The sequence below is a fragment of the Pan paniscus genome, chromosome 2, assembly GCF_029289425.2.
Source record: "Pan paniscus chromosome 2, NHGRI_mPanPan1-v2.0_pri, whole genome shotgun sequence".
In the NCBI taxonomy this organism is placed as follows: Eukaryota; Metazoa; Chordata; class Mammalia; order Primates; family Hominidae; genus Pan; species Pan paniscus.
The window spans coordinates 123,812,106-123,839,866 of record NC_085926.1 but is presented as its reverse complement, the minus strand read 5'-3'; the positions used below and the strand labels follow the sequence as shown (position 1 = coordinate 123,839,866).

Genomic DNA, 27,761 nt, shown 5'->3' with positions numbered 1-27,761 from the left:
TTGGTACCAGTTGAACCAATTTACGTTTTGAAGAGGAAAGAGTCTTGCCTACAAAGTCAGCCCCCGGGTTTTCCTTCTGCTTATGGAATCCAGGCAATGGGCAAAGAGAAAAAGAAAACTAAGGAATCAGCCAGGTGCAGTGGCTCGTGCTTGTAATCTTGGCACTTTGGGAAGCTGAGGCAGGTGGACTTCTTGAGTCCAGGAGTTCAAGACCAGCCTGGGCAACATAGTGAGACCCCGTTTCTACAAAAAATACAAAAAAGTTGCTGAGCGTGGTGGCATGCACCTGTAGTCCCAGTTACTTGGGAGGCTGAGGTGGGAGAACTACTTCATCCCAGGAGGCTGAGGCTGCAGTGAGCCATGATCGTGCCACTATATTCCAGCCTGAGTGGCAGAGTGAGGCCCTGTCTCAAAAAAAAAACCCAAAAAGTTAAGAAAAAGAAAACTAGGGAATCTAGACAGAATAAGTTTATATATATAATAAAGAACTGAGATAGAACTGGGTTGACTGAGTAATTATTTGAATTGCTTTTGACTGAATTTTTCCTATTGCAGTCTACCTTTGTTTTTGTGTGTGTGTGGTTTTTTTGTTTTGTTTTGTTTTTGTTTTTGTTTTTTTGGTTTAGTTTTGTCTTTGTGTTTTTTTGAGACTGGGCCTTGCTCTGTTGCCTAGGCTGCTGGAGTGTGGTGGCGTGATCTCAGCTCACTGCAACCTCTGCCTTCTGGGTTCCAGCAATTCTTCTGCCTCAGTCTCCCCAGTAGCTGGGACTGCTGGGCATGCACCACCAAGCCAAGCTAATTTTTGTGTTTTTAGTAGAGATGGGGTTTCACCATGTTGGCCAGGCCTGGTCTTGAACTCCTGGGCTCAAGTGATCCACCTGCCTCGGCCTCCCAAAGTGCTGGGATTACAGGTGTGAGTCCCTGTGCCCAGCTAGAGTCTACCTTTCTTTGAATTCACTGCAGTGCAAAGACTGAGGCATGTGGAACTCCAGGTGTGTATGGGTTACATAGAGATGCTAGGGGCTGATTAAGGAAGGAAAGATATGAGAAGCCTGCAGAGCATGCTTCCCCAGACTGTATGGGCCCTGGGAAAGGAGAAGTGGACAGAAAGGGAACACTGGATGCCCTGGAAGAGAAGATTCATCCAAGTCATCAGGGAAGTTACTAATGCAAGGGAAGAAATGCAGAGACAGGGCCAAACACGCTTCTTCCAAGTCCTTTCTGTCCGCTCAGTCACCTCTATGCTTATTTTTCTTCTTTCCTGTAAATAGTGTCATGCGTTTTCTTCCCATTCCTAGTCACTCCTAGTCAACTAACTCCTCTCTTTACCATCTTTTCACCAGAACTTGAAACCTCCTCTCCTTCATGTATTAGTGATCATGTTTCTCCATAATACTGCTAGAAACAAGAATTGAAACCTGGAAAACCTGCATTTGAGTACCAGATCTGCCTCTGCTAGCTATTTGAGAAGTTATTTTTTTCCATTCTTTTTGTTGTTGTTGAAACAGGTTGTCACTCTGTCGCCCAGGCTGGACTGCAGTGGTTCAATCTTGGCCCACTGCAGCCTCAACCTCCTGGGCTCAAGCAGTCCTTCCACATCAGCCTCCTGAGTAGCTGGGACTACAGGTGTGTGCCACCACACCTGGCTAATTTTTAATGTTTTTTTTTTGTTGTTGTTATTTATTTCTTTTTGTAGAGATGGGGTCTTGCTATGTTGCGCAGGCTGGTCTCAAACTCGTGGGCTCAAGCGATCCTCCTGCCTTGGCCTCTCAGATAAAATGGGAAAAGTTCCCTTGTCCCCCTCGAAGGGCATGTGATGGGGGTGTGGTTCGCTTCATCAGTGCCCCACTGCTCAAACCTCTAGGGGAGCATACAGACAGGCAGGGAGCCCCATGGCAGGGTCTAGGAGTGAATGTTTGTAGTTGAAGCCCCAGTGGGCGTGTGTTACAGGGTGCTCTTTTAGTTTAGCCGTCCGTAGGTAGCTTGTGTTAGTCGGCTCAATTAGACCCCCACCTTATTGCAAAGACAGAGGGCTCTCTTTGTCCTGGGGTTCTTGTCTTTGTGTACCAGAAGCGGTGCGATCTCAGCTCACTGCAAGCTCTGCCTCCCGGGTTCACGCCATTCTCCTGCCTCAGCCTCCCGAGTGGCTGGGACTACAGGCGCCCGCCACCACGCCCGGCTAATTTTTTTGTATTTTTAGTAGAGATGGGGTTTCACCTTGTTAGCCAGGATGGTCTCGATCTCCTGACCTCGTGATCTGCCCGCCTTGGCCTCCCAAAGTGCTGGGATTACAGGAGTGAGAGTGCAAGGTTTTATTGAGTGGAAGTAGCTCTCAGCAGATGGCGGAGCCAGAAGGAAGATGGTTTTCCCCTGGAGTCAGGTGAGTGGCCCGACTCTTCTCTGACTGTCCCAGCCAAACTCTGCTTGTTGTGCCAGTCAGTGGCCTGCGGTGTGCCGGTGCCCATTGGTGCATTCCTCTTGACGTGCAGCGCCCATGTGTTCCTCCGCTGATGTGCTCCTCTCGAAGTCCAGCCGCCTGTGTGTCTGCCTGCTAGGGTCTCAGGGTTTTTATAGGCACAGAATGGGGGTGTGGGAGCCAGGGTGGTCTTGGGAAATGCAACATTTGGGCAGGAAAACAAAAATCCCTGTCCTCACCTAGGTCCGTGGGCACAGGCCCTGGGTGGAGCACTAGCCAGCAACAACACCCTCCTCTACCCAGTACTTCCCTTCCTCACTTCCATATCATTTAAAGGGACCACATTCTTCCCTTCCGATCACTTCCCTTCTGTATCACAAAGTGCTGGGATTATAGGCATGAGCCACTGGTCCCAGCCAATTCTGTTCTTTTAATGCAAACTAGAAAATAGGTGTTCAGAAAGGCCTGCCCTATCCACCTCAGGGAGTTGCTATGAAGATCAAATTAGATCATGTGCAACAGAAGTTTAGAAAAGATTCCAAAAGCACTGCACAATGGGAATGTATTTTTAAACTCCACTGAGTGGACTTAAAACTATGTTTTCTTTCTTTTTTTTTTTGTTTGAGACAGAGTTTCACTCTTGTTGCCTAGGCTGGAGTGCAATGAAGCCATCTTGGCTCACTGCAACCTCCGCCTCCCAGGTTCAAGTGATTCTCTGCCTCAGCCTCCCAAGTAGCTGGGATTACAGGTGCCCACCACCATGCCTGGCTAATTGCTTTCTTTCTTTTTTTTTTTTTTTTTTTGTCTTTTTAGTAGAGATGGGGTTTCACAGTGTTGGCCAGGCTGGTCTCGAACTCCTGACCTTAGGTGATCCACCCACCTTGGCCTCCCAGAGTGCTGGGATTAAGGCTTGAGCCACCGCACCCAACCTGTGTTTCTTTTTTAAGCAAGAAAACAAATGCCTCTCCCCAGCACTCACTAAACCAATCCCTCTTTTTTTTTTTCCATAGGATTCTTATCCTTCTTGCCCCAGTGCAAACAATCTATTTTCTTTTGGCCCCTCTGTCCATCTGTGAAAGGGTCAGGCTTTCTAGCTAATCCTTAATCAAATATTTTTGATGACCACAGTCAAGACAGTACTTATTATTTTTTTTTTGAGATGGAGTTTCGCTCTTGTTGCCCAGGCTGGAGTGCAATGGTGCAATCTCAGCTCACTGAAACCTCTGCCTCCAGGGTTCAAGAGATTCTCTTGCCTCAGCCTCCCAACTAGCTGGGATTACAGGTGCGCAACACCACGCCCAGCTAATTTTTGTATTTTTAGTAGAGATGGGGTCTCTCCATGTTGGTCAGGCTGATCTTGAGCTCTTGACCTCAGGTGATCTACCCACCTCAGCCTCCCAAGGTGCTGGGATTACAGGGGTGAGCCACCCTGCCCAGCCAAGACAGTGCTTATTAATGCCTGAAATGCATTCAGGAGCACATGAGCTGGCTGTGGCTGTTCTAACAAACTTCCCCAAATGGGTGGCTCAGGACAACAGAAAGTCATTCTCTCCAGTTCTGGAAGCTTGATGTCTGAAACCTGGCAGGGCCATGCTCCCTCTGAAGGCTCTAGGGATGAATCCTTCCTTGCCTCTTCTGGCTTCTGGTGGCTGCTGGCAATCCTTGGCTTGTGGCCACATCATTCCATTCTCTTCCTTCATTCTCATGTGGCCTTCTCCCCTGTGTGTCTCTGTCTCTTCTTCTCTTCCCATGAGGATGTCATTATTATTCCATTTAAGGTCCACGCTATTCCAATATGACCTCTTTGTAATTATATCTGCAGTGACCCTATTTTCTTTTCTTCTTTTGAGATGGAGTCTTGCTCTGTTGCCCAGGCTGGAGTTCAGTGGCACAATCTCAGCTTGCTGCAACTCTGCCTCCTGGGTTCAAGTGATTCTTCAGCCTCAGCCTCCGAAGTAGCTAGGATTACAGGTGCATGGCACCATGCCTAGCTAATTTTTATGCTTTTAGTAGAGACAGGGTTTTGCCATGCTAGCCAGGCTGGTCTCAAACTCCTGACCTCAAGTGATCCTTCTGCCTCAGCCTCCCAAAGTGCTAAGATTACAGGCATGAGCCACCATGCCCCGCCCCTATTTTCTAATAAGGTCACATTCTGGGATTCCTGGTGAATGTGAATTTTTGGAGGACAGTATTCAGTCTAGCAAAAGGCAGGGCATCCTCATTTTCTTCCCTACTTCAGAAATAAGGAAGTTAACTTCAATCCTTGGAGAGAGAGAGAGACTTCCTGAGCTTCCAACAATCAGTTATCCAAATATTAGTCGCAGAAGAGCACTAAGGGTTGTGCACAGCACATTGCCAGCCCGTTCTCAGAGTCTCAAGTTTAAGGTGAACGCTAATCCTGAATGAGTTTTAAAATGTGTTTGGCATTTCCTCGTCATTGTAAAATGTTCTCACATCGTGATGGCTGGGCCTTCCCTCTCAGGTGTAATCTGCGAAGTCAGACGTGACACAGCCTGGGTGAGGTGGGCCAAGCTGGGAAGTGGGTTAGGAGGGAAGCTGGGGAATGAGCACCAAGGTCTCAGATCCCAAACTGGCTTTAGCCTGATTCGCCCAGAGGGACCTGGTAAAAAATACACATTCCAGAGCCCACCAAGGACCTAATGAATCAGAATTACCTGGGAAGGAGCCTGGGGAGCTCTGTTTTCAGAAGCAGCCCAGCAGAATCCTACCGTCAGACAGAGCTAGGAAACCGAGCTCAGTCTAGGGCAGTAGTTCCCAAACTCATCTGTGCTTCAAAAAATACAGATGCTGATGGCCAGGCATGGTAGCTCAGGCCTGTGATCCCAGCAATTTGGGATGCTGAGGCGGGAGGATCACTTGAGCCCAGGAGTTTGAGACCAGCCTGGAGAACATAGGGAGATACTGTCTCTATAAAAAATTAAAAAATTAGCCAGGCATAGTGGTGCCCGCCTGTGATCCCAGCTACCCTGGAGGTTGAAGTGGGAGGGTTGCTTGAGCCCAGGAGTTGGAGGCTGTAGCGAGCTATGATTGTGCCCCTGCACTCCAGCCTGGGTAACAGAGTGAGGCTCTGTCTCAAAAACCAAACAGAACAAAAAACAAAAAACAGATGCTATGTCCCATTCCAGAGGTTGAGGTTTAGTTATTCTGGGGTGGGGTGTGGCCTGGGTTTTGGAACACTTAGAAAATCCCAGGTGATCCTAAAGTGTAGATGAGTTTGGAAACCACACATCTAAGGCACACTTGAATGGGGGAGCAGTGAGGTGGTGTGGGCTAGCCGGCCAGAACCCAGGGGTGGGGCGGTAGGAACCAGCATTGCAGAGGCCATGAAGGCTGGGAAGCATAGTGTCTGGGGCCCATAACAGTGCTTGAACGTGAATGCTTTAGACCTAAGACAATTGGCTCCTAAATGTGAAAACTGCAAGGCTGAAATGAATGCATGTTTAATGCTTTGCAACACTGTCAAGTGATCAGCTGCAACTCCGTTCTGAGGGCATGATGCCTGAGATAGGCCTGTAATGGGGGTTGATTTTAATGAATTTAATATGGTGTGGAGTGGGGCCTTCAAAAGTAAAAATGTCAGTTCTAAGTTGGTTGCAGGGGTCTGGGCAAAGGTCTTAAAACCCCGTGGTAAACACCCCAATTTTAAAACAGGGCCTTTTTTCCAAGAGACTTTTTGAAAATAGCTCCTATTTTGAGGGGAGGAACCCTGTCAGGAGAGAGCCAGAGTTAAGCCCAGCTGAGAGGGGGTTGGCAGGCAGGAGTCTGCCTGGTCCTCACTGAAGCTTGCTACTCAGGGTGAGCTTCCTAAACCAATGCAGATTTGCTGGCCCACTGAGCCTCCCTGCTGAGAACCTGCATTTCAACAAGGTCCTCAGTGCAGCAAAGTTTGAGATATACTGGGCTAGAACACCCAGGGGACCTAAAGCTTCTTTGAAAACTAAGGAAAATAGGCAGGGTGTGGTGGCTCATGCCTGTAATCCTTGTATTTTGGGAGGCCAAGGTGGGTGGATCACTTGAGGTCAGGAGTTCGAGACCACCCTGGACCAACATGGTGAAACACCATCTCTACAAAAGATACAAAAATTAGCCAGGTGCAGTGGCAGATACCTGTAGTCCCAGCTACATGGGGAGCTGAGACAGGAGAATCGATTGAACCTGGGAGGCAGAAGTTGCAGTGGCCCGAGATCGCACCACTGCACTCCAGTCTGGTGACAGAGTGAGACTCCATCTAAAAAAGTAAAAAATAAAATAAATAAAAATAAATACTGGGCTAGAAGACCCAGGAGACCCGAAGATTCTCTCAAAACTAAGGAAAATAATCTAGGTCACAAATATATTCTCTTTCTCCTTCTCCCCATTGCCCCCCTCCACCAGTAATCTTTATAGACTCAAATAGAGTTGATGTTCTATAATCATTTCTAGTCACTTTTATTTATATTTATTTATTTTAGAGATGGGGGTCTCACTATGTTGCTCAGGCTGGTCTCAAATTCCTGGGCTCAAGTGATCCACACACCTCAGTCTCCCAAAGTGCTGGGATTACAGGCATCAGCCACTGCACCTGGCCATCACTTTTATTTTTGATGTTCAAATTCTAAGCTAATGTCTGTGAGACCATAGATTCTTTTTATGCACTCAATACATTTTTGTGTTTACCTTACATTTTTATTATGGAAAAGATTATGTTTTTTCCACTTGTTTCTATTTGATAATGAAGCTCTCTGTGCCTATCACCAGCCTCAGCCACCATCATCTCATTACCAAGCTGGGTTATTTTGAAGCAAATATCTTCAATATTTAGCCGGTCTTCAATTTTCCCCAACCATCCTAAATGAGTGTTTAGAATAGTTGTTTCATTGGAAACAAGGTCAAAACAAGTACATTTTACATTTTTAGGCCAGTCTTGAAAGTAAGGATAAAACCATGTGTGGGGTAGGAGGTGGGACTAGCCTCTCAAGATGGGGCCTGGATACCAGACCCAATTGAGGACTAGCTAAGACAGATTCCACAATGAATAACACCAGGAGGTGGGAATATTAAGGTCCATTGCAAAGGTTGGCTACCACAATTATTTGATCAACTAGTTATCAACCCTGACTGCAGCTGAGAGAGATTTGTTTTTGCTTTTGTTTTGTTTTGTTTTGTTTTGTTTTGTTTTTTTTCAGAGACAGGGTCTTGCTGTGTTGCCCAGGCTGGACTCAAACTCCTGGGTTCAAATGATTCTTCTGCCTCAGTCTCCCGAGTAGCTGAGACTACAGGTGTGTGCCACTGTGCCCAGCAAGATATTAAAAAATACTTATGCGAGGACACCACTCTAAACCAATTAAATCAGAATCAGATATAGTGAAGTCATTAGTCATTTTGCTCCTGGGTCTTTATGACAGTTTTGCTCCTAGGAAACTCCTGGGAATGTGGTAGAGAGAGAGAAAGAGATGGGAAAATAAGATTTTAAGAAGTGTTGCTATGCATTTTGAAAATAGTTTTTCTTTGGTGTTTGTCTTGAGGGACGGCGGTAAACATTTCAATTGCCTTTAAGTATGCTTGCATGCTGGAATGATGGTTCTTTGAATGCAGCATCGAACTGGGATTGGGCCACATGGCAGCCAGCATGAGCCTTTATGCCACATTTATAAAACATGAATGTCATGAGCCCACTCTCAGGGACCTTACAATTTGGAGGGTTAGGTCAGATCCACAAATCTCCTCTATCTCATGGTAAAGGAAACCTGGCGTGTAGCAGGAGATGGTGTGAAACAATATCATATTGCATGATCAATATTTGTATTCTTCTTAGCAATATTAAACTTGTTGACCCCCTCCATTGTGTCATCAATCTGCTTAATACAGTTTCTGCTTCAGCGTCGGTTTTGAGGCCTGGCATAAGCTGTTTGAAACCCAGGCACGTACCCCGCCCATCATCTTTGGCCTAGTTAACACCTCCCCTCCCTGAGTGGTGGTTTGGAGAACCTGCTTGTTCCTCATCCCACTGATCCCAAACCCAGGACACCCCACAGCTGCTGACCAGGATTAAACCTAACGGAGATTTAATGCCTTTCTTCTGATTCTCAGGGACTGACATTCATTCACTTAAATACTTGCAGAGTCAGCCAGGTGTGGTGGCTCGCACATGTAATCCCAGCACTTTGGGAGGCCGAGGTGGGTGGATCACGAGGTCAAGATTTCGAGACCAGCCTGGGCAACATGGTGAAACCCCATCTCTACTAAAAATACAAAAATTAACTGGTGTAGCAGTGCGTGCCTGTAATCCCAGCTACTCAGGAGGCTGAGGCAGGGGATTTGCTTGAACCTGGGAGGTGGAGGTTGCAGTGAGCCAAGATTATGCCATTACACTCCAGCCTGGGCAGCAGAGCGAGACTCTGTCTCAAAAAACAAAAAACCCAAAAACTTGCAGAGTGAATTTAGGAAACCATGAAGTCCAGAGTTTGATCCAATCCCTTCCTTTTTCTCTTTCTCAAATATTTTCATCCAGGTACTATTCTAGATTGTCTTATGATATTTATAATCTAGGAGAAGGCGGGAGAGAGAACTAAGAACAGAGAGCATGTTCTGAGATGTCTGCTGTGTTTGCAGGTACCTTCCCTCAATTTCCCTACTCATTGGCCATGCTAGAAAGCAGGTCTTGACGCCATATTTGTACCATGGTACTTCCCCTCCCTTTACTCAATTGGTTGGCCAGAAGCTCAATTGTCATTCTCTCTCTCCCTCCCTCCCTCCCTCCCTCCCTCCCTCTCTCCCTCCCTCCCTCCCTCTCCAAGATATCCAGTAACTGACTGATCAGCTGGTGGTGGGTTCTGCTGGCTGCCATGATGGGCCACCAGCAAAAAGGGAAAATTGGTTGTGAGTGAGAGAAGCGGAGATAAGAAAGGCCACAGGGCTGAAAAGAAAGACCATGGGCTGCCGGGCGCGGTGGCTCAAGCCTGTAATCCCAGCACTTTGGGAGGCCAAGATGGGCAGATCATGAGGTCAGGAGATCGAGACCATCCTGGCTCACACGGTGAAACGCCATCTCTACTAAAAATACAAAAAATTAGCCAGGTGTGGTGGCGGGTGTCTGTAGTCCTAGCTAGTTGGGAGGCTGAGGCGGGAGAATGGCGTGAACCCCGGGAGGTGGAGCTTGCAGTGAGCTGAGATCGCACTACTGCACTCCAGCCTGGGCGACAGAGCAAGACTGCGTCTCAAAAACAAAAAAAAAAAGGAGACCATGGGCTTCTGAGAGCCAGAAAGAGACATTTTGGTTTCTGTAACTGCAGTTTCCATTCTCTCATGGCCTCTCATTTATTTCTCGTGCCCATGAGTTTGCCTGTTAGAGATAAGGTATGCAGCTCATGCAAATGGATTTGTTTCTTACAATCATTGTTCCCAGATATGGATGGTGAATGATGCTCTACTAAATGTTGAAAAAAAGCAGAGTGGAAGCACAGAAAAGAGGGCTTCTCTGAGGAGGTGACGTTAGAGCCCGGTTGGAAGGCAGGAGTAAATGTGCACCATGATTTTTTAGGATTAAAACGAAGTATCTCACTGCTTGGGCACATGTAGATAGAGGTGATTTAACAATAAACTGTCCCAGTTGTACCCATTGTCAGTTACCTCACCACAGGGATTATGTAGCCCTGAGTTTGCTTAGTGCTTATTTATTTTAGGTTGTTGTTTATCCAAACCTCTTAAATGATATGCATTTGGAACAAGTGACAGCATCGTTCATTGATGTTGTGGACAAACCACTATTTTATTACTCAAGACTGGGTAATTTATAAAGAAAAACAGATTTAATGGGCTCACAGTTCCATGTGGCTGAAGAGCCTCCAAATCATGGTGGAAGGCAAAAGGCACATCTTACATGGTGGCAGACAAGAGTGATGAGAGCTATTTTGGTCATTGTTCACTGGCCATAGAATTTACTTCTATATTTTGAACTAAGACAAGAGCCAGGCACACAAGACGGGTACAGGTCTGTCTTTTGTTTTTGATGATGATGATGATGATGATGATGATGATGATGATGATGATGAAATGGCTGACATGGTTGATGACTTGCTTTTTCTCATCATCTCAGACTTAGATTTTTGGCTGGACTATTGGCTTGGGATAGATGAAAATCATTCCTTGTATCCCCTGATGTTAAAGTCAAGACTGAACCAGCCTCCAGATGCAAGCCTTCATGGGGCTTCAGATACCATGAGGAATGGGCGTCCCTGCAATATTGTCATGGCTGTCAAAAGTGTTATTGGAGCTGGGCAAGTGGGCACTCTCCTGACATTCCATCCTGCTTAGATTTCCCATTCAACATCAATCTTATTTCCTTTTTTTTTTTTTTTGACAGAGTCTCACTCTCTCTCCTAGGCTGGAGTGCAGTGGTGGGATCTCGGCTCACTACAATCTCCACCTCCCAGGTTTAAGTGATTCTTGTGCCTCAGCCTCCCAAGTAGCTGGGATTGCGGGTGCACACCATCAAGCCTCTCTCTCTCTTTTTTTTTTTTTTTTTTTTTGTATTTTTAATAGAGACAGGGTTTCGCCATGTTGGCCAGGCTGGTCTTGAACTCCTGACCTCAAGTGATCCACCTACCTTGGCCTCCTAAAGTGCTGAGATTACAGGTGTGAGTCACCGTACCTGGCCCCATTTCCTCTTATACCATAAGTCATTGCCTGCAGATGTGTTTTCTCCATTAGTTTGCAAAAGCTTCCTGAGAGTAGGTCTGTGCCTCATTTATTCTGGAATCTTCCTGGCACAAAGCACAGGGCTTTATCCTCAGTAAGCATTCAACAAATGTTTAATTTCATTCAACAGCTCCTCTTACCACTGCCCCCACCTTATTCGCAGGTGGCTAAGTACAGTCAGAACAAGTAGGTATCATAAGATTTAGTCCAGAATCAATTTGGGAAGAAATTACTTCAGTGATATGAAAAGAAACCAAGCTATTTAGTCAGAATACTTCTGAGAGTATCCCCTGTCCAAGCACTTGCTGAATTTCGATCTACTAATTTTCAGGTGGAACAGTATGGTTGCAGAGAGTCCATTTGGACATAGATACACTTTCATGCATTCATGTCTTCAACAATAATTTGTGGCCCTACTGTGTTTGTTCACTAACTCCTTCGAACCTACCATATAAGCTATATCTTTATTTTCCTTGTAATTTGGGAGGTCCAATGCTTCATTAAGCTCACATGCCTGAAACTAATGAAGAAAATAGCTCGTTAACCAGCTAGTATAAAAATAGCCACCAAAACAAGTCAATCACCCGCCTTAAATCAGCCCAGTACTCCCATCTTGAGCGGAGAAGCCCATTCTGAATCACAGTCAAGACAGTGATGGAAAAACAGCTCTCTCTGGGTATCAAAACCACGCTCGCCCCAAATCCTCCTCCCCAGAGTTCTACTCATTGCTCACCCACTGAACCCAGAACAAACCAGAAAGTGCTTGAAATGAGGACGAGTAGCTCCGTGTACCAATTGGAATTTAAAACTATCAATTCCTGCTATAGACGTGAGGCTTCTCCCCAGGACCAGCATTCCATGAAGGCAGCCCTTTTCTAGATGGAGAAAACAGAACCTGAAGGCACCCGTTTCCCTAAACTGCTCTCACTCATGTGTAAGTACAAATGAAAAATGCTGACGCTGCTCTGTTGGCATTGATTTTTAATTATGGCCATCAATAAATCATTTTATCCTTGAACAAGACTTGAGAATGGCCCGAAGGCAGAGGCACGATTCCTTAGGAATTAGGCCAACAGAGAATGGGCTATCTCTCTTCCCATCCCTTCTCTTACTCTGCTGTCAGAAACAGAAACCTTCTCTGTGAGTAGCTGGGAGCACGCGGCCACACTTGAGTTCCATCTGGGGGTTCTGTTGACACAGTTTTACCCCAGCCTGCCTTGATGGCCACTGCCACACAAGCTGCATCTGTTCGTTCTTCTGCGCCTTTTGTTACTTCGTTGTTTTTCTTCTTTCTAGTGTAGTGAGCTGAATGGTGGCTTTGCACAAGATATATCCAGATCCTTGTGCCTAGAATCTGTGGAGGTGGCATTATTTGGAAAAAGGGTCTTTGCAGGTGTAATTAAGTTAAGGATCTTGAGATGAGATTCTCCTGGAGTATTTTAGGTAGGCTGTACATCTAAAGACAAGTGTCCTTATAAGAGGACACTTTTGTCCGGGCACAGTGGCTCATGCCTGTAATCCCAGCACTTTGGGAGGCCGAGGCGGGTGGATCACCTGAGGTCAGGACTTCAAGACCAGCCTGACCAACATGGAGAAACCCCATCTCTACTAAAAATACAAAATTAGCCAGGCATGGTGGCGCGTGCCTGCAATCCCAGCTACTGGGGAGGCTGAGGCAGAAGAGTTGCTTGAACCCAGGAGGAGTAGGTGGCAGTGAGCTGAGGTCATGCTATTGCACTCCAGCCTGGGCAACAAGAGTGAAACTCCATCTCAAAAAAAAAAAGAAAAATGAAGGACACTGTTTTTCACGTGCATCCGTGTGAAGAGACCACCAAACAGGCTTTGTGTGAGCAATAAAGCTGTTTATTTCACCAGGGTGCAGGCAGGCTGAGTCCAAAAAGAGAGTCGGTGAAGGGAGATAGGGGTGGGGCTGTTTTATAGGATTTGGGTAGGTAAAGGAAAAAGGGGTTGTTTTCTGGCAGGCAGGAGTGGTGGGGGTCACAAGGTGCTCAGTAGGGGAGCTTTTGAGCCAGGATGAGCCAGGAGAAGGAATTTCACAAGATAATGTCATCAGTTAAGGCAGGAACAGGCCATTTTCATTTATTTTGTGGTGGAATGTCATCAGTTAAGGCAGGAACCGGCCATCTGGATGTGTACGTGCAGGTCACAGGGGATATGATGGCTTAGCTTGGGCTCAGAGGCCTGACGTTCCTGTCTTCTTATATTAACAGGAAAAATAAAACGAAATAGTGGTAAAGTGTTGGGACGGCGAAAATTTTTGGGGATGGTATGGAGAAGTAATGGGCGATGTTTCTCAGGGCTGCTTTGAGCGGGATTAGAGGCAGCGTTGGAACCTAGAGTGGGAGAGATGAAGCTGAAGGAAGATTTTGTGGTAAGGGGTGATATTGTGGGGTTGTTAGAAGAAACATTTGTCATTTAGAATTATTGATGATGGCTTGGATACAGTTTTGTATGAATTAAAAACTAAACAGAATAAGAGAAGGAGAAAAGCAGGTATTAAAGGACTAAGAATTGGGAGGACCTAGGACATCTAATTAGAGAGTGCCTAAGGAGGTTCAGCATAGCCTTGCCAGCAAAGATTATTTAAGAGTTAAGAGTGGCGGTTTGGGCATAGCACCTGGAGCTATCAGCTGCGATGGCTTGGAGAAACAGTGTAAACCGGCAGTGTAAACAAGAGCAGGGCATGTATGAGTAGTTGAGAATGGTGAATAGGAGTATGACTAGAGAGAAGATAGTAGGGATGACAAGTTTTTTGGGGCACAGTCCAAGTTGGTCTGGTGTCTGGAATGAGACTTGGGCCTAATAAAAAGGAGCATCTATACAGGAGCTTAAATGGGCTGTACCTTGTAGCATTCCAAGGACAGGCCTGAATTCTGAGAAGGGAAAGTGGTAAAAGTATTGTCCAGTCCTTTTTAAGTTGGTGGCTGAGCTTGGTGAGGTGTGTTTTTAAAAGACCATTAGTCTGTTCTACCTTTCCTGAAGACTGAGGACTGTAAGGGATATAAAGGTTTCACTGAATGCTAAGAGCCTGAAAAACTGCTTGGCTGATTTGACTAATAAAGGCCGGTCTACTATTGGATTGTATAGAGGTGGGAAGGCCAAACTGAGGAATTATGTCTGACAGAAGGGAAGAAATGACCGTGGTGGCCTTCTTAGACCCTGTGGGAAAGGCCTCTACCTATCCAGTGAAAGTGTCTACCTAGACCAAGAGGTATTTTAGTTTCCTGACTCAGGGCACGTTGAGGAAAGCTAATTTGCCAGTCCTGAGTGGGGGCAAATCCCTGAACTTGATGTGTAGTGAAGGGAGGGGGCCTGAATAATCCCTGAGGAGTAATAGAATAGCAGATGGAACACTGAGAAGTTATTTCTTTGAGGATAGATTTCCACGCTGGAAAGGAAATGAGAGGTTCTAAGAGGCAGGCTAGTGGCTTGTACTATAGGATAGCCTGCCTTTGCTGGTGTGTGGCAATTAGGCCTGGTGGAACTGCCATCAATAAACTAAGTGTGATCAGGGTGAGAAACAGGAAAGAAGGAAATGTGGGGAAATGGGGTGAACATCAGGTGGATCAGAGAGATACAGTCATGAGGGTCAGGTGTGGTATCAGGAATAATGTGAGAGGCCGGATTGAAGTCCGGGCCAGGAACAATGGTAATTGTGGGAGACTCAACAAAGAGTGAGTACAGCTGAAGGAGCCGGGGAGCAGAAAGTATATGCATCAGGTGTGAGGAAGAAAATAGATTTTGGAAATTAGGAGAGCTGTAGAGAGTGAGTTGAGCATAGTTTGTGATTTTAAGGGCCTCTAAAATTATTAGGGCAGCAGCAGCCACTGCACGGAGACATAATGGCCAGCCTAAAACAGTAAGGTCAAGTTGTTTGGACAAAAAGGCTACAGGAAGCAATCCTGGTCCTTGTGTAAGAATTTTGACTGCACAGTGCTGCACTTTGGCTGTGTGTAATGAAAAGGGTTGGGATGAGTCAGGGAGAGCTAGGGTGGGGGCAGTCTTTAAAGCTGTCTTCAAGGAACAGAAAGAGGAGTGGGGAAAGGATTTAGGATCTATGGAGTCAGCTAGGTTTCCTTTTTTGAGTTTATATAATGGTTTTGTTAGGGTGGCAATACCAGGTATCTAAAGGCAAAAGTATCCAACCATGCCCAGGAAGGAAAGGAGTTGTTGTTTTGTAGCTGGGGTTGGGGTTTGAGAGATTAGTTGGACACGATCAGCAGGGAGAGCACGGGTGTTTTTATGAGAATTATGCTGAGATAGGTAATAGATAAGAAATTTGGGCTTGACTGAAGTAATAGGGGCTCTCTGTGAAGCTCTGTGGCAGTACCGCCCAGGTAATTTGCTGAGCCTGATGGGTGTCAGGGTCAGTCCAAGTGAAAGCAAAGAGAGGCTGGGATGAAGGGTGCAAAGGAATAGTAAAGAAAGCATGTTTGAGATCCAGAACAGAATAATGGGTTGTGGAGGGAGGAATTGAGGATAGGAGAGTATATGCATTTGGCACCATGGGGTGGATAGGCAAAACAATTTGGTTAATAAGGCATAGATCCTGAACTAACTTGTAAGGCTTGTCTGGTTTTAGGACAGGTAAAATGGGGGAATTGTAAGGAGAGTTTATAGGCTTTAAAAGGCTATGCTGTAGCAGGCAAGTGATAACAGGCTTTAATCCTTTCAAAGCATGCTGTGGGATGGGATGTTGGCATTGAGCGGGGTAAGGGTGATTAGGTTTTAATGAGATGGTAAGGGGTGCATGATCGGTCGCCAAGGAGGGAGTAGAGGTATCTCCTACTTGTGGGTTAAGGTGGGTGGCAATGAGATGTAGCTATAGTCCAGGAATAGTCAGGGAAGCAGATAATTTAGTTAAAGTGTCTCAGCCTAATAAGGGAACTGGGCAGGTAGGGATAACTAAAAAGGAGTGCTTAAAAGAGTATTGTCTAAGTTGGCACCAGAGTTGGGGAGTTTTAAGAGGTTTAGAAGCCTGGCTGTCAATACCCACAACAGTTATGGAGGCAAGGGAAACAGGCCCTTGAAAAGAAGGTAATGTGGAGTGGGTAGCCTCCGTATTAAGAAGGGGACGGACTTACCCTCCACTGTGAGAGTTACCTAGAGCATCTGTGATGGTCCTGTAGGCTTCCAAAGTGATCGATCAGGCAGTGTCAGTCTTCAGCTGCTAAGCCAAGAAGATCTGGGAAGAAGTCAGTCAGAGAGCCTTGGGCCAGAGTTCCAGGGGCTCTGGGAGTGGCTGTCAGGTGAGTTGAACAGTCCAATTTCTAGTGGGGTCCCGCACAGATGGGACATGGCTTAGGAGGAATCCCGGGTTGTGGGCATTCCTTGGCCTGGTGGCCAGATTTCTGGCACTTGTAGCAAGCTCCTGGGGGAGGCGGTTCTGGAGGAACACCTGGCCACTGCGCTTTAGGCGTTTGGAAGTTCTTGTGTGCTGGAGATGTGGCTGGGGTTTGTCTCACAGTGGAGGCAAGGAATTACAACTCAGAAATATGTTGCTACTTGGCTGCCTCTACTCTATTATTGTACACCTTGAAGGCGAGGTTAATTAAGTCCTGTTGTGGGGTTTGAGGGCCGGAATTTAATTTTTGGAGTTTTATTTAACGTCGGGAGCAGATTGGGTAATACAATGTATATTGAGAATAAGACGGCCTTTTGACCTTTTAGGGTCTAGGGCTGTAAAGCATCTCAGGGTTGCTGCCAAATGAGCCATGAACTAGGCCGGATTTTTATATTTGCTGAAAAAGAGCCTAAACCCTATCTGACTTGGGATAAAGAAAAAGGAGCATTAACCTTGACTATGCCTTTAGCTCCAGCCACCTTTTTCAGAGGAAATTGCTGGGCAGGTTGGGGAGGGCTAGTCATGGAACGAAACTGTAAGCTGGACCCGGTGTGAGGAGGGGAGGTGATAAAAGGATTATAGGGTGGAGGAGCAGAGGCTGAGGAAGAATTGGGGCCTAGCTTGGCCTGGCGAGGAGGGGAGAGATCAGATTGGTCTGTAGAAAAGGAAGATTAGAAAGACTCAGTGACGCTTGGGATTGGGACTGAGGGGACAGGTGGGAGGGAAAGAAGGAAGATTTGGGATGAGTTGCACTGGGAACAGACTAGGGAGGGACCGATGTGTAAAAGAATGCCTGGGCGTCAGTCACCTCAGACCGTTTGCCCATTTTACAACAAGAATTATCTAGATCTTGTAGGTTGGAAAAATTGAAAGTGCCATTTTCTGGTTATTTGGAACTACTGTTGAGTTTGTATTGGGGTCAAGCGGCATTGTGGAAGAAAATAAGGCATTTAGGTTTTAGGTCAGGTGTGAGTTGAAAAGATTTTAGGTTTTTAAGACACAGGCTAGGGGAGAAGAAGGGGGAATGGAGGGCAGAAGCTTGCCCATAGTGAAGGAGGCAAGCCTAGAGAAAAGAGAGAGTAGAGACACAGAGAGAAGGGGTGGGGGGTTCTTGCCTTCCAGAAAAGTGGGAAAGGGGTCAGGGTGCAGAAATAAAGGGTTGTGATGCAGAGCTAAGAGGTCAGGGCACAGAAATAAGGGGTTGGGGTGCAGAGATAAGAGGTCAGGTCGTGGAAATAAGGGATCGGGTCACAGAGATAAGAGGTTGGGGCACAGAAATAAGGGATCGGGGCACATAGATAAGAGGGGGTTCCTTCCCCTCCCCCAGAAAAGTGGGACTTGCTGCTAAGGGTGAAGGAGAAGGGGTTGAGGGGTTCTTGCCCCTTCCCCCAGAAAAGTGGGACTTGCCACTAAGGGTGAAGGACAAAGGCAGGCATCCCTGCGTGGTCTGACACCTCTGAAACCTGGGTGAATAATCACAGAGGCATCCCTGCAATGATTAAACACCAAGGAAAAGCTGCCTTCCCTAGTCCGTGACGGGCGCCGGAGTTTTGGGTCCACGGATAAAATGTGTCTCCTTTGTCTCTACCAGAAAATGAAAGGAATTGAAATTAAGAGAAGGGAGAGATTGAAGTGTGGCACCAAGATTGAAAGGAGAAAGAGGTTGAGGGATAGTGAGGGAGGTTGGAGGAGAGAGTAAAAAGAAGCTGCTTACCGGATTTGAAATTGGTGAGATGTTCTTGGGCTGGTCAGCCTGAGGACTTGAGGTTGTAGGTGGATCTTTCTCACAGAGCAAAGAGCAGGAGGACAGGGGATTGATGTCCCAAGGGAGGTCCCCCGATCCGAGTCATGACACCAAATTTCACATGGGTCCGTGTGAAGAGACCACCAAACAGGCTTTGTGTGAACAATAAAGCTGTTTATTTCACCTGGGTGCAGATGGGCTGAGTCTGAAAAGAGTGAGCGAAGGGAGATGGGGTGGGGCCATTTTATAGGATTTGGATAGGTAAAGGAAAAAGGGGGGTTCTCAGGCAGGAATGGGGGTCACAAGGTGCTCAGTAGGGGAGCTTTTGAGCCAGGATGAGCCAGGAGAAGGCATTTCACAAGATAATGTCATCAGTTAAGGCAGGAACTGGCCATCTGGATGTGTATGTGCAGGTCACAGGGGATATGATGGCTTAGCTTGGGCTAAGAGGCCTGACACTCTTCCTCCAGAGGAGGAGACCCAGACAGAAGAGGAGAAGAGGAGGAGGCAAGGTGATCACAGAGGCAGAGATTGGATCATGCAGCCACAAGTTGAGGAAATCTAGTAGCCCCTACAACCTGGAAGAGGCAAGGAATGGATTCTCCCCTAGAACCTCTGAAGGAGCATGGTCCTGATGACATTTGATTGATTTTGGACTTCTGGCCTCCAGACATTTTTTTTCTTTTTTTTTTTTTTAAGACAGAGCCTTGCTCTGTTGCCCAGTCTGGAGTGCAGTTGCATGATCTTGGTTCACTGCATCCTCCACCTCCCGGGCTCAAGCCATTCTCTTGCCTCAGCCTCCCAAGTAGCTGGGCTACAGGTGCCTGCCACCATGCATGGCTAATTTTTGTATTTTTAGTAGAGATGAGGTTTTGCCATATTGGCCAGGCTGGTCTCGAATTCCTGGCCTCAAGTGATCCACCCACCTCAGCCTCCCAAAGTGCTGAGATTATTTAGGTGTGAGCCACAGCACCAGGCCCAGACATTGTTTGAAGCCACCCATTTCACGGTTCTTTGCTGCAGTGGTTGTGGAATATGAATGCACTCATGCTGTTGGTTGGACTTTGTTGACCTTGTGTCTGTTATTCCTTGGCAGTTCTACAGGGCCTGGAGCTGATACGAAAAACCTCCCTTCTTTCCCAAATGGTCCCCAGCTTCCCCGTTCACTGAAGTCCCTGCAGTCGGGAACTGTCAGGACTTTGCACCCAGTTGTTGTGGGTGTTTGGCCAACCCTTCCTCTTGTGTGATTCATGGACCTGCAGCATTGCGTCACCTGTGAGCTTTTGGAATTGAAGACTCTCAGGGCTCACCCGGGAGGACCTGCTGGGCCAGAATCTGCATTTTAACAAGATGCCTGGGTGATCTGCATACACGTTCAGATCTGAGAAGTGCTGGTAGGAGAGGCTTTAAGGTGGTAATTAGATCTTTTCTCCACCTGCAAGAATCTTAGTTTCTTCATGTTAAACCTATTAACTGTGGCAATGGCATGGGGGTTATAAAACAAAACAAAACCCTTACATCAAGAATGCACCCTGGTGTGTTATGGATGTGGGTGAAATGAAATGTCTGGAATTTGCTTTAAAATATTGTAAAATAGCAAGAAGGAAAAGAAAAGCGGGAACTGGAATGAGATTGGCGAAATGTTGACAAGTTCTTGCAGTGGGATGATGGGTGCATGGGGGTTCATGGTGCAATTCTCTCCCTGCTTTTTGTGGGTATGGGAAATTTCCATAATGAAAAGTTAGAGGTCGGGCACGGTGGCTCATGCCTGTAATCTCAGCATTTTGGGAGGCTGAGGTGGGTAGATCGCTTGAACCTAGGAGTTCAAGACCATCCTGGACAACATGGCGAAACCCCATCTCTACTAAAAATGCAAAAATTAGCCAGGCATGGTGACAACATGCCTGTAGTCATGTTGAGGCACGAGGTTGAGGCATGAGAATCACTTGAACCCAGGAGGCGGAGGTTGCAGTGAGCCGAGATCGCACCATTACACTCCAGCCTGGGCAACACAGTGAGACTTGGTCTCAAAAAATTTTTTAATTTTATTTTTTCTTTCTTTTTTTTTTTTTTTTTTTGAGATGGAGTCTTGCTCTTTTGCCCAGGCTGGAGTGCAGTGGTATGATCTTGGCTCACTGCAAACTCCACCTCCCGAGTTCATTCCATTCTTCTGCCTCAGCCTCCAGAGTAGCTGGGACTATATGAACCCACCACCATGTCCGGCTAATTGTTTGTATTTTTAGTACAGATGGGGTTTCACTGTGTTAGGATGGTCTTGATCTCCTGACCCCGTGATCTGCCCACCTTGGCCTCCCAAAGTGCTGGGATTACAGGCATGAGCCATTGTGCCTGGCCTTAATTTTATTTAATTTTTTTCTTTGTTGAGACAGGATCTCACTCTGTAGCCCAGGCTGGAGTGCAGTGTTGTGATCCCGGCTCACTGCAGCCTCTACCTCCTGGGTTCAAGCAATCCTCCCACCTCAGCCTCCTGAGTAGCTAAGACCACAGGCATGTATCACCACACCTGGCTAATTTTTTCCCTTTTTCTAGAGGCAAGGTCTTGCTATGTTGCCCAGGCCGGTCTTGAACTCCTGAGCTCAAGCAATCTTCCCGTCTTAGCATGGGAATAATCCCAAAGTGCTGGGATTACAGGTGCGAGTCACTCTACCCAGCCTCAACTGTTTTTTGTGACTCCACTTTTTCTCCCCCTTGGAAATGAGTAGTCTTTGAGGGAATGTCTTTTTTGTCTCAATCTCTGGTTCCTTTGCTCAGTGCACCTGTGTCTGGCGCTTTGTTGATCTCCAGGCCTTTTTCAGCAGCTTTGTCCCTGGAGAGCAGGATGGCAGCTGATGGCTTCTCAGCATCTTTTAACTCAGTTTAAGATGACTATCAACAACATCTAGTCAGCATCTGTTGCTCTCGGCAGCTGGGACTCTATTTCCTTTCTCTTTCTCCACCTCTCTAACCTCTTTAAGACTCTGGCTTTGTCATGGGTACAGCATCACCTGTGTGGCCCTCAGGCTCTCTTACTTACATGTGATCTGCGTATTATGTCTGGCTTCTCAACCAGGGTGTGATTTTGCTCCCCAGAGAACATGTGCCCATGTCTGGAGAGTTTTGGTTGTTGCAGCTGGAGGAGGTGGTGCTACTGGCATCTAATGGGTAGAGGCCACGGATGCTGCTAAACATCCTACAATTCCCTGGACAACTCCCACTAAGACAAAGTAATGATCCAGCCCCAAATGTCAATAGTGCTGAAAGTGAGAGACCCTGATTCCATCTTAGAGCTTAGAGGTCATCCAAGCACATTTGGCCAAGTTGTTTTTGCTACTGTCCCATGAAGAAAAGACAGACTCATGACTGATGGCAACATCGATGGGAATTTTGTTTACCTCTTCTTGGTGGACTTTGGGATACGATCACTTACCATTTGTGCAAGTTGTACATTGCACACCTCCAGGGGACGCCACCCACATATTTATGAAAATGCCACCCCAGGAATTGCACAGTACATAGTCTGTGGTTTATGGCTATAAGCAGTTGCTCTGGTTTTGGGGTTGCCCTGGGGTGCTCTGAAACTGAGAGGAACTTTATTTCTGGCCATTAGAGGCCCTGAGCGTGACATTGAGTATCCTTTCAAGAAAGGAGAAAGGTTGAACAGAGAGGACCTCATTTTTATAACTCTTGACCATCATCTAGTTACGGAGCATCCACTTTTCAACCCTGGGCCATATCCATTTGACGGATGTAAAATGATCAAATTATAATATCATGGTTTACACTTTTGATAGCTTCTGCCCGGAACATGGCGGTAAGAGCCTCTCATTTTCAATTGATTCATTGGGGGAGACAATATACACGGCTGCCCTAAGACTTTCTATTACACACCATTTGCTTGACGGGATTTCTTTAGTTTCTGTAGCATAACTTATTCTAACTGGTCCTCAATCACTTTGCAATAAAAAGTAAGATTGTGAAAATGTTCATTGTCATTACCAGTGACGGAGCAGTAAGTACAGAGTTCTGGAGAGGGAAGGAATCGAGAGATTTAAACTAGCGGAATGAGCCGCTCACCCTCAGAATTGCTTTTATTCTTGGTGAGAACTGAGGGGAATTTCGACAGGGTTCAGCGGGACTGCAGGGAGTGGGGCTGGGAGGTGGCTGTTTGCACGTGTGGTCAGCACATCCAGTGAGGGGGTCCATGTACTGTGGGCGCCCCACAGATGGAGTTGGGATTGCCTTGGACTGAGTACTGGGTCATCAGACTGCAAACCGCCATTCTCAAGACATCGAGGCCCAGGCTGGTGCAGGAGATACATTGCAGTGTGTCAGCCTTTCTTCCATCGCTCCTCTCCAATGACAGTTCCCGATTTTCCACCGAGGAGTCACTAGTACCCCATGGCATGTGTGCAACTGGCCACTCCCCACCCTGATCTGGGGCTGGGGCAAGTGGTCCCAGCCTGGATGTCAATATCCTTCCACCACCCTGGCCACAGCGATTGGGTCTGAGAAGCAGATTAGCCAAAGGAGAGACAATCTTGGAAATTTCATGTTCATGCTTAAGAAAGTAAAATGGAAAGCGAGGGGAGGGTGAGGGGTCATTCTGATGATACAGTTTGAGGACCTGGATGTAGCCACACCTGTAGCTGTCAACTCTGTGCCATAGTACTGCTTTTTATTTTTTTTCCTTCAAATTTAACTACTTTCTAGAGGCAAGGTATTTCTATGTTGCTTGGGCTGGTTTTGAAAAGTCTCTTTTAGGGGGATGCTTTCACTGCTTCACTTTCTTTCTATGACAGCTCAGGGAATCAGAAGACAAGGAAGATGACTTTTTTTTTTTTTTTTTTTTTGAGACAGGGCTTGCTCTATTGCCCAGGCTAGAGTGCAGTGGTGCAATCACAGCTCGCCACAGCCTTGATCTTCTGGAATCAAGCGACCCTCCTGCTTCAGCCTCCTGAGTAGCTGGGCCTGTAGGCGGGTACCACCATGCCCAGCTAATTAATTAATTTTTTTTTTTTTTTTTTTTTTAAGAAATGAGATCTCAGTATGACACCCAGGCTGGCCTCAAACTCCTGAGCTCAAGCGATTGCCCTGCCTTAGGTTCCCAAACTTACAGGTGTGAGTCCCCACACCAGTCAACACTGTGGTCTTATGCACCTGGTGTCCCCATAGGCCCTGAGCAATGATCTTCCTGCTTCAACTTCCCAAAATACTGGGATAACAGATGTGAAGCACCATGTGTGGCCCACATAGTATTCTTATGGGTTAAATTGAGTCCTCCTCAAAAGATGTTGAAATCCTAAATTCTAGTAGCTCAGAATGTGATCTTATTTAGAAATACTTATTGCAGGCCGGGCATGGTGGCTCACACCTGTAATCCCAGCACTTTGGGAGGCCGAGGTGGGTGGATCACCTGAGGTCAGGAGTTTGAGACCAGCCTGATCAACATAGAGAAACCCCGTCTCTACTAAAAATACAAAATTAGCTGAGTATGGTGGTGCATACCTGTAATCCCAGCTACTCAGGAGGCTGAGGCAGGAGAATCACTTGAACCCAGGAGGCGGAGGTTGCATTGAGCTGAGATCGTGCCATTGCACTCCAGCCTGGGCAACAAGAGTGAAACTCCGTCTCAAAAAAAAAAAAAAAAAAAGAAAGAAAGAAATAGGGTTATTGCAGATGCTATTGATTAGGATGAAGTCATCCTGGAGGAGGGAGGGCCTAAGTCAATGACTGGTGTCCTTATAAAAGAGGAGAGGACACGCTGAGTCATGGAGACACAGGGAAGAAGGCCATGGATCAGACAGAAGATTGGACTGATGCGTCTGCTAACCAAGGAACACTGAAAACTGCCAGGAGACCACAGGAAGCTAGGAAGAGGCAAGGCAGGACTCCCTGACAAGTGCAGGAGGGAGTGTGGCCCTGCTGGCACCTCCATTTCAGACTGCTGGCCACCAGAGCCACAAGACAATCAATTTCTCTTGTTTCAAGTCACCCAGCTTGTGGTACTTGGTTGTGGCAGCCCTAGAGAATGAATATAAGTACTTTCTTTTTTTTTTCTTTTTTTGAGACAGAGTTTCACTCTGTTGCCCAGGCTGGAGTACAGTGGCGTGATCTCGGCTCACTGCAAGATCTGCCTCCCAGGTTCATGCCATGCTCCTGCCTCAGCCTCCCGAGTAGCTGGGACTACAGGCACCTGCCACCAAGCCCTGCTAATTTTTTGTATTTTTAACAGAGACGGGGTTTCACCGTGTTAGCCAGGATGGTCTCCATCTCCTGACCTCGTGATCCACCTGCCTCAGCCTCCCAAAGTGCTGGGATTACAGACGTGAACCACTGTGCCCAGCCAAATATAAGTGCTTTTAAATTAACTCTCCTCTTCTCTCCATCTTCTAAATCATCTTTTTTGCCTGAGCCACAGCTAGGGTCTAATACGGATGTGATGATTCACTTCAAAGTGGGGGAAGCCAGTCCCCATGTGCGCCCAAAGCTCCTGCTGCCTTGGCCCTGGGCTCAGAGACTGGACCATCATTCTGGAGGCTTGCTGAAGATCTGAGACAGGGCAGCATTCTCTGTTGCCTTTAAACAAAGGCTGGTGCTCGCCCAGGCATTTGACCTCCACCGAGGATCTATTTGGAAGGCAGAATTCTGAGATGACCCCTTAGCTTCTTGCCCTGGATAAATGCCAGGTGTAATCTCCTCTCCCTTGGAGTGTAGGCAGGACCCTTGGCTTGCTTCTAATCTATACCTATGGAAAAGTTGAAGGGATTTTGCAGATGTAACAAAGCCCCTAATCTGTTCGCTTTGAGTTAATCAAAAGGGAGATTATTCAGGGTGGGCCTGACATCTTCAGGTGAGATCTTCAATGAGGGTCTGGAGGAGAGAGACTCCTTCCTCCTGGTTTTTGGTTTTTTTTTGGTTTTTGTTTGCTTGTTTTTGAGATGGAGTTGCCCAGGCTGGAGTGCAGCGGCACGATCTCGGCTTACTGCAACTTCTGCCTCCTGGGTTCAAGTGATTCTCCTGCCTCAGCCTCCCCTGGGATTACAGACATGCGCCATCATGCCAGGCTAAGTTTTGTATTTTTAGTAAAGAAGGGGTTTCACCATATTGGCCAGGCTGGTCTCGAACTCCTGACCTCGGGTGATCCACCTGCCTCAGCCTCCGAAAGTGCTGGGATTACAGGCGTGAGCCACCACGCCTGGCTGGTTTTGAAGAAGCCACATGAGTTCCACAGTTGCATGGAAATAAATTCTGCCAACAACCATGTGAGGTTGGGAGAAGACCCTAAGCCTCATATGAGACACTAATTGCAGCCAACACCTTGATCACAACCTTGTAAGGACCTGAGCAGAGGACCCAGCTAAAGCTGCACCCCCAGACTCCTGACCCACAGGAAAGGAGAGGTAATAGATGGGTGTTTTAAGCTGCTAAATTTGTGTTGATTTGTTATGCAGCTTAGAAAATGGATACATCATTCCAATTTTTAAAAATCATAAGCTAATCACACCATTCGATTTTTTTTTTTTTTTTTTTTGAGGCAGAGTCTCACTCTATCGCCCAGGCTGGAGTGCAATGGTGCAATCTCAGCTCACTGTAACCTCTGCCTCCTGGGTTCAAGTGATTCCCTTGACTCAGCCCCCCAAATATCTGAGACTACAGGCATGCACCACCACACCCAGCTAACTTTTGTATTTTTAGTAGAGATGGAGTTTCACCATGTTGGCCAGGCTTGTCTCGATCTCCTGACCTCAAGTGACCTGACTGCCTCAGCCTCCCAAAGTGCTGGGGTTACTGACATGAGCCACCGCACCCGGCCCGACACACCATTCAATTTTAAGGAACTTCCAGGTGCTGTGGTCAAGCCCCTCTTGTGTGGCATGGAGGTGGGGAGAGATGGGTTGGAAGATGACTGGATAGGGGCACGGAGCTAGGTGGGAAGAGGAAAAGTGTCTTGAAGGAAGTAAGTCCCTTCAGATAAGGGAGGAAGAAGCTTGATCAATATGCAGACTTGCACAGTCCTTCAGTCCTGGGGATATTGGAGGACAGAAAGATCTTGCCTTGTATTTGAGAGTTACCATCCCAGGCAGAGGCCCTACTTCCACCTTCTTGCAGGTGGGGCTGGAGGGCGAATACTTAGAGGAGAAATGAACACCCTTTGTAAGCATGTGAAAAGTTTCTGGAGTGGAGAGATGATGAAGCAGGATATTTGGAGTCAACAGCCAATGTTTTTATTTTATTTTTTATTTTTTATCATGCTTTAAGTTTTAGGGTGCATGTGCACAACGTGCAGGTTTGTTACATATGTATACATGTGCCATGTTGGTGTGCTGCACCCATTAACTCGTCATTTAATATTAGGTATATCTCCGAATGCTATCCCTCCCCCCTCCCCCCACCCCAAAACAGGCCCCCGTGTGTGATGTTCCCCTTCCTGTGTCCATGTATTCTCATTGTTTAATTCCCAGCTACGAGTGAGAACATGCGGTGTTTGGTTTTTTGTTCTTGCCATAGTTTGCTGAGAATGATGGTTTCCAGCTTCATCCATGTCCCTACAAAGGACAAGAACTCATCATTTTTTATGGCTGCATAGTATTCCATGGTGTGTATATGCCACATTTTATTAATCCAGTCTGTTGTTGGACATTTGGCTTGTTTCCAAGTCTTTGCTATTGTGAATAGTGCCACAATAAACATATGTGTGCATGCGTCTTTATAGCAGCATGATTTGTAATCCTTTGGGTATATACCCAGTAATGGGATGGCTGGGTCAAATGGTATTTCTAGTTCAAGATCCCTGAGGAATCGCCACACTGACTTCCACAATGGTTGAACTAGTTTACGGTCCCACCAACAGTGTAAAAGTGTTCCTATTTCTCCACATCCTCTCCAGCACCTGTTGTTTCCTGACTTGTTAATCATCACCATTCTAACTGGTGTGAGATGGTATCTCATTGTGGTTTTGATTTGCATTTCTCTGGCAAGTGATGATGAGCATTTTTTCATGTGTCTTTTGGCTGCATAAATGTCTTCTTTTCAGAGGTGTTTGCTCATATCCTTTGCCCACTTGTTGATGGGGTTGTTTTTTTCTTGTAAATTTGTTGGAGTTCATTGTCGATTCTGGATATCAGCCCTTTGTCAGATGAATAGATTGCAAAAATTTTCTCCCATTCTGTAGGTTGCCTGTTCACTCTGATGGTAGTTTCTTTTGCTGTGCAGAAGCTCTTGAGTTTAATTAGATCCTATTTGTCAATTTTGGCATTTGTTGCCATTGCTTTTGGTGTTTTAGACATGAAGTCCTTGCCTATGCCTATGTCCTGAATGGTATTGCCTAGGTTTTCTTCTAGGGTTTTTATGGTTTTAGGTCTAACATTTAAGTCTTTAATCCATCTTGAATTAATTTTTGTATAAGGTGTAAGGAAGGGATCCAGTTTCAGCTTTCTCCATATGGCTAGCCAGTTTCCCCAGTACCATTTATTAAATAGGGAATCCTTTCCCCATTTCTTGTTTTTCTCAAGTTTGTCAAAGATCAGATAGTTGTAGAT

The 27,761-nt window shown here is 46.5% G+C and overlaps 1 protein-coding gene and 1 pseudogene across 3 annotated transcripts in view; one reads left to right on the top strand and one right to left on the bottom strand.

Annotated features, from left to right (window-relative positions):
- LOC117974324 (uncharacterized) overlaps window positions 1–27,761 on the bottom strand; it is a 136,496-nt gene that overhangs the window by 17,443 nt on the left and 91,292 nt on the right. Inside the window, exon 2 of one of the 3 annotated variants that reach the window (XR_010111458.1) lies at window positions 184–18,427. The exons of the other annotated variants lie outside the window; for them this stretch is intronic. The gene's annotated coding sequence lies outside the window, so the exon portion shown is untranslated. Of the gene's footprint in view, window positions 1–183; window positions 18,428–27,761 lie in introns of those variants that run through there. 3 annotated transcript variants of the gene reach the window in all.
- The window catches only part of LOC129397435 (small ribosomal subunit protein eS24-like), a 121,309-nt pseudogene that overhangs the window by 23,957 nt on the left and 69,591 nt on the right, over window positions 1–27,761 (top strand).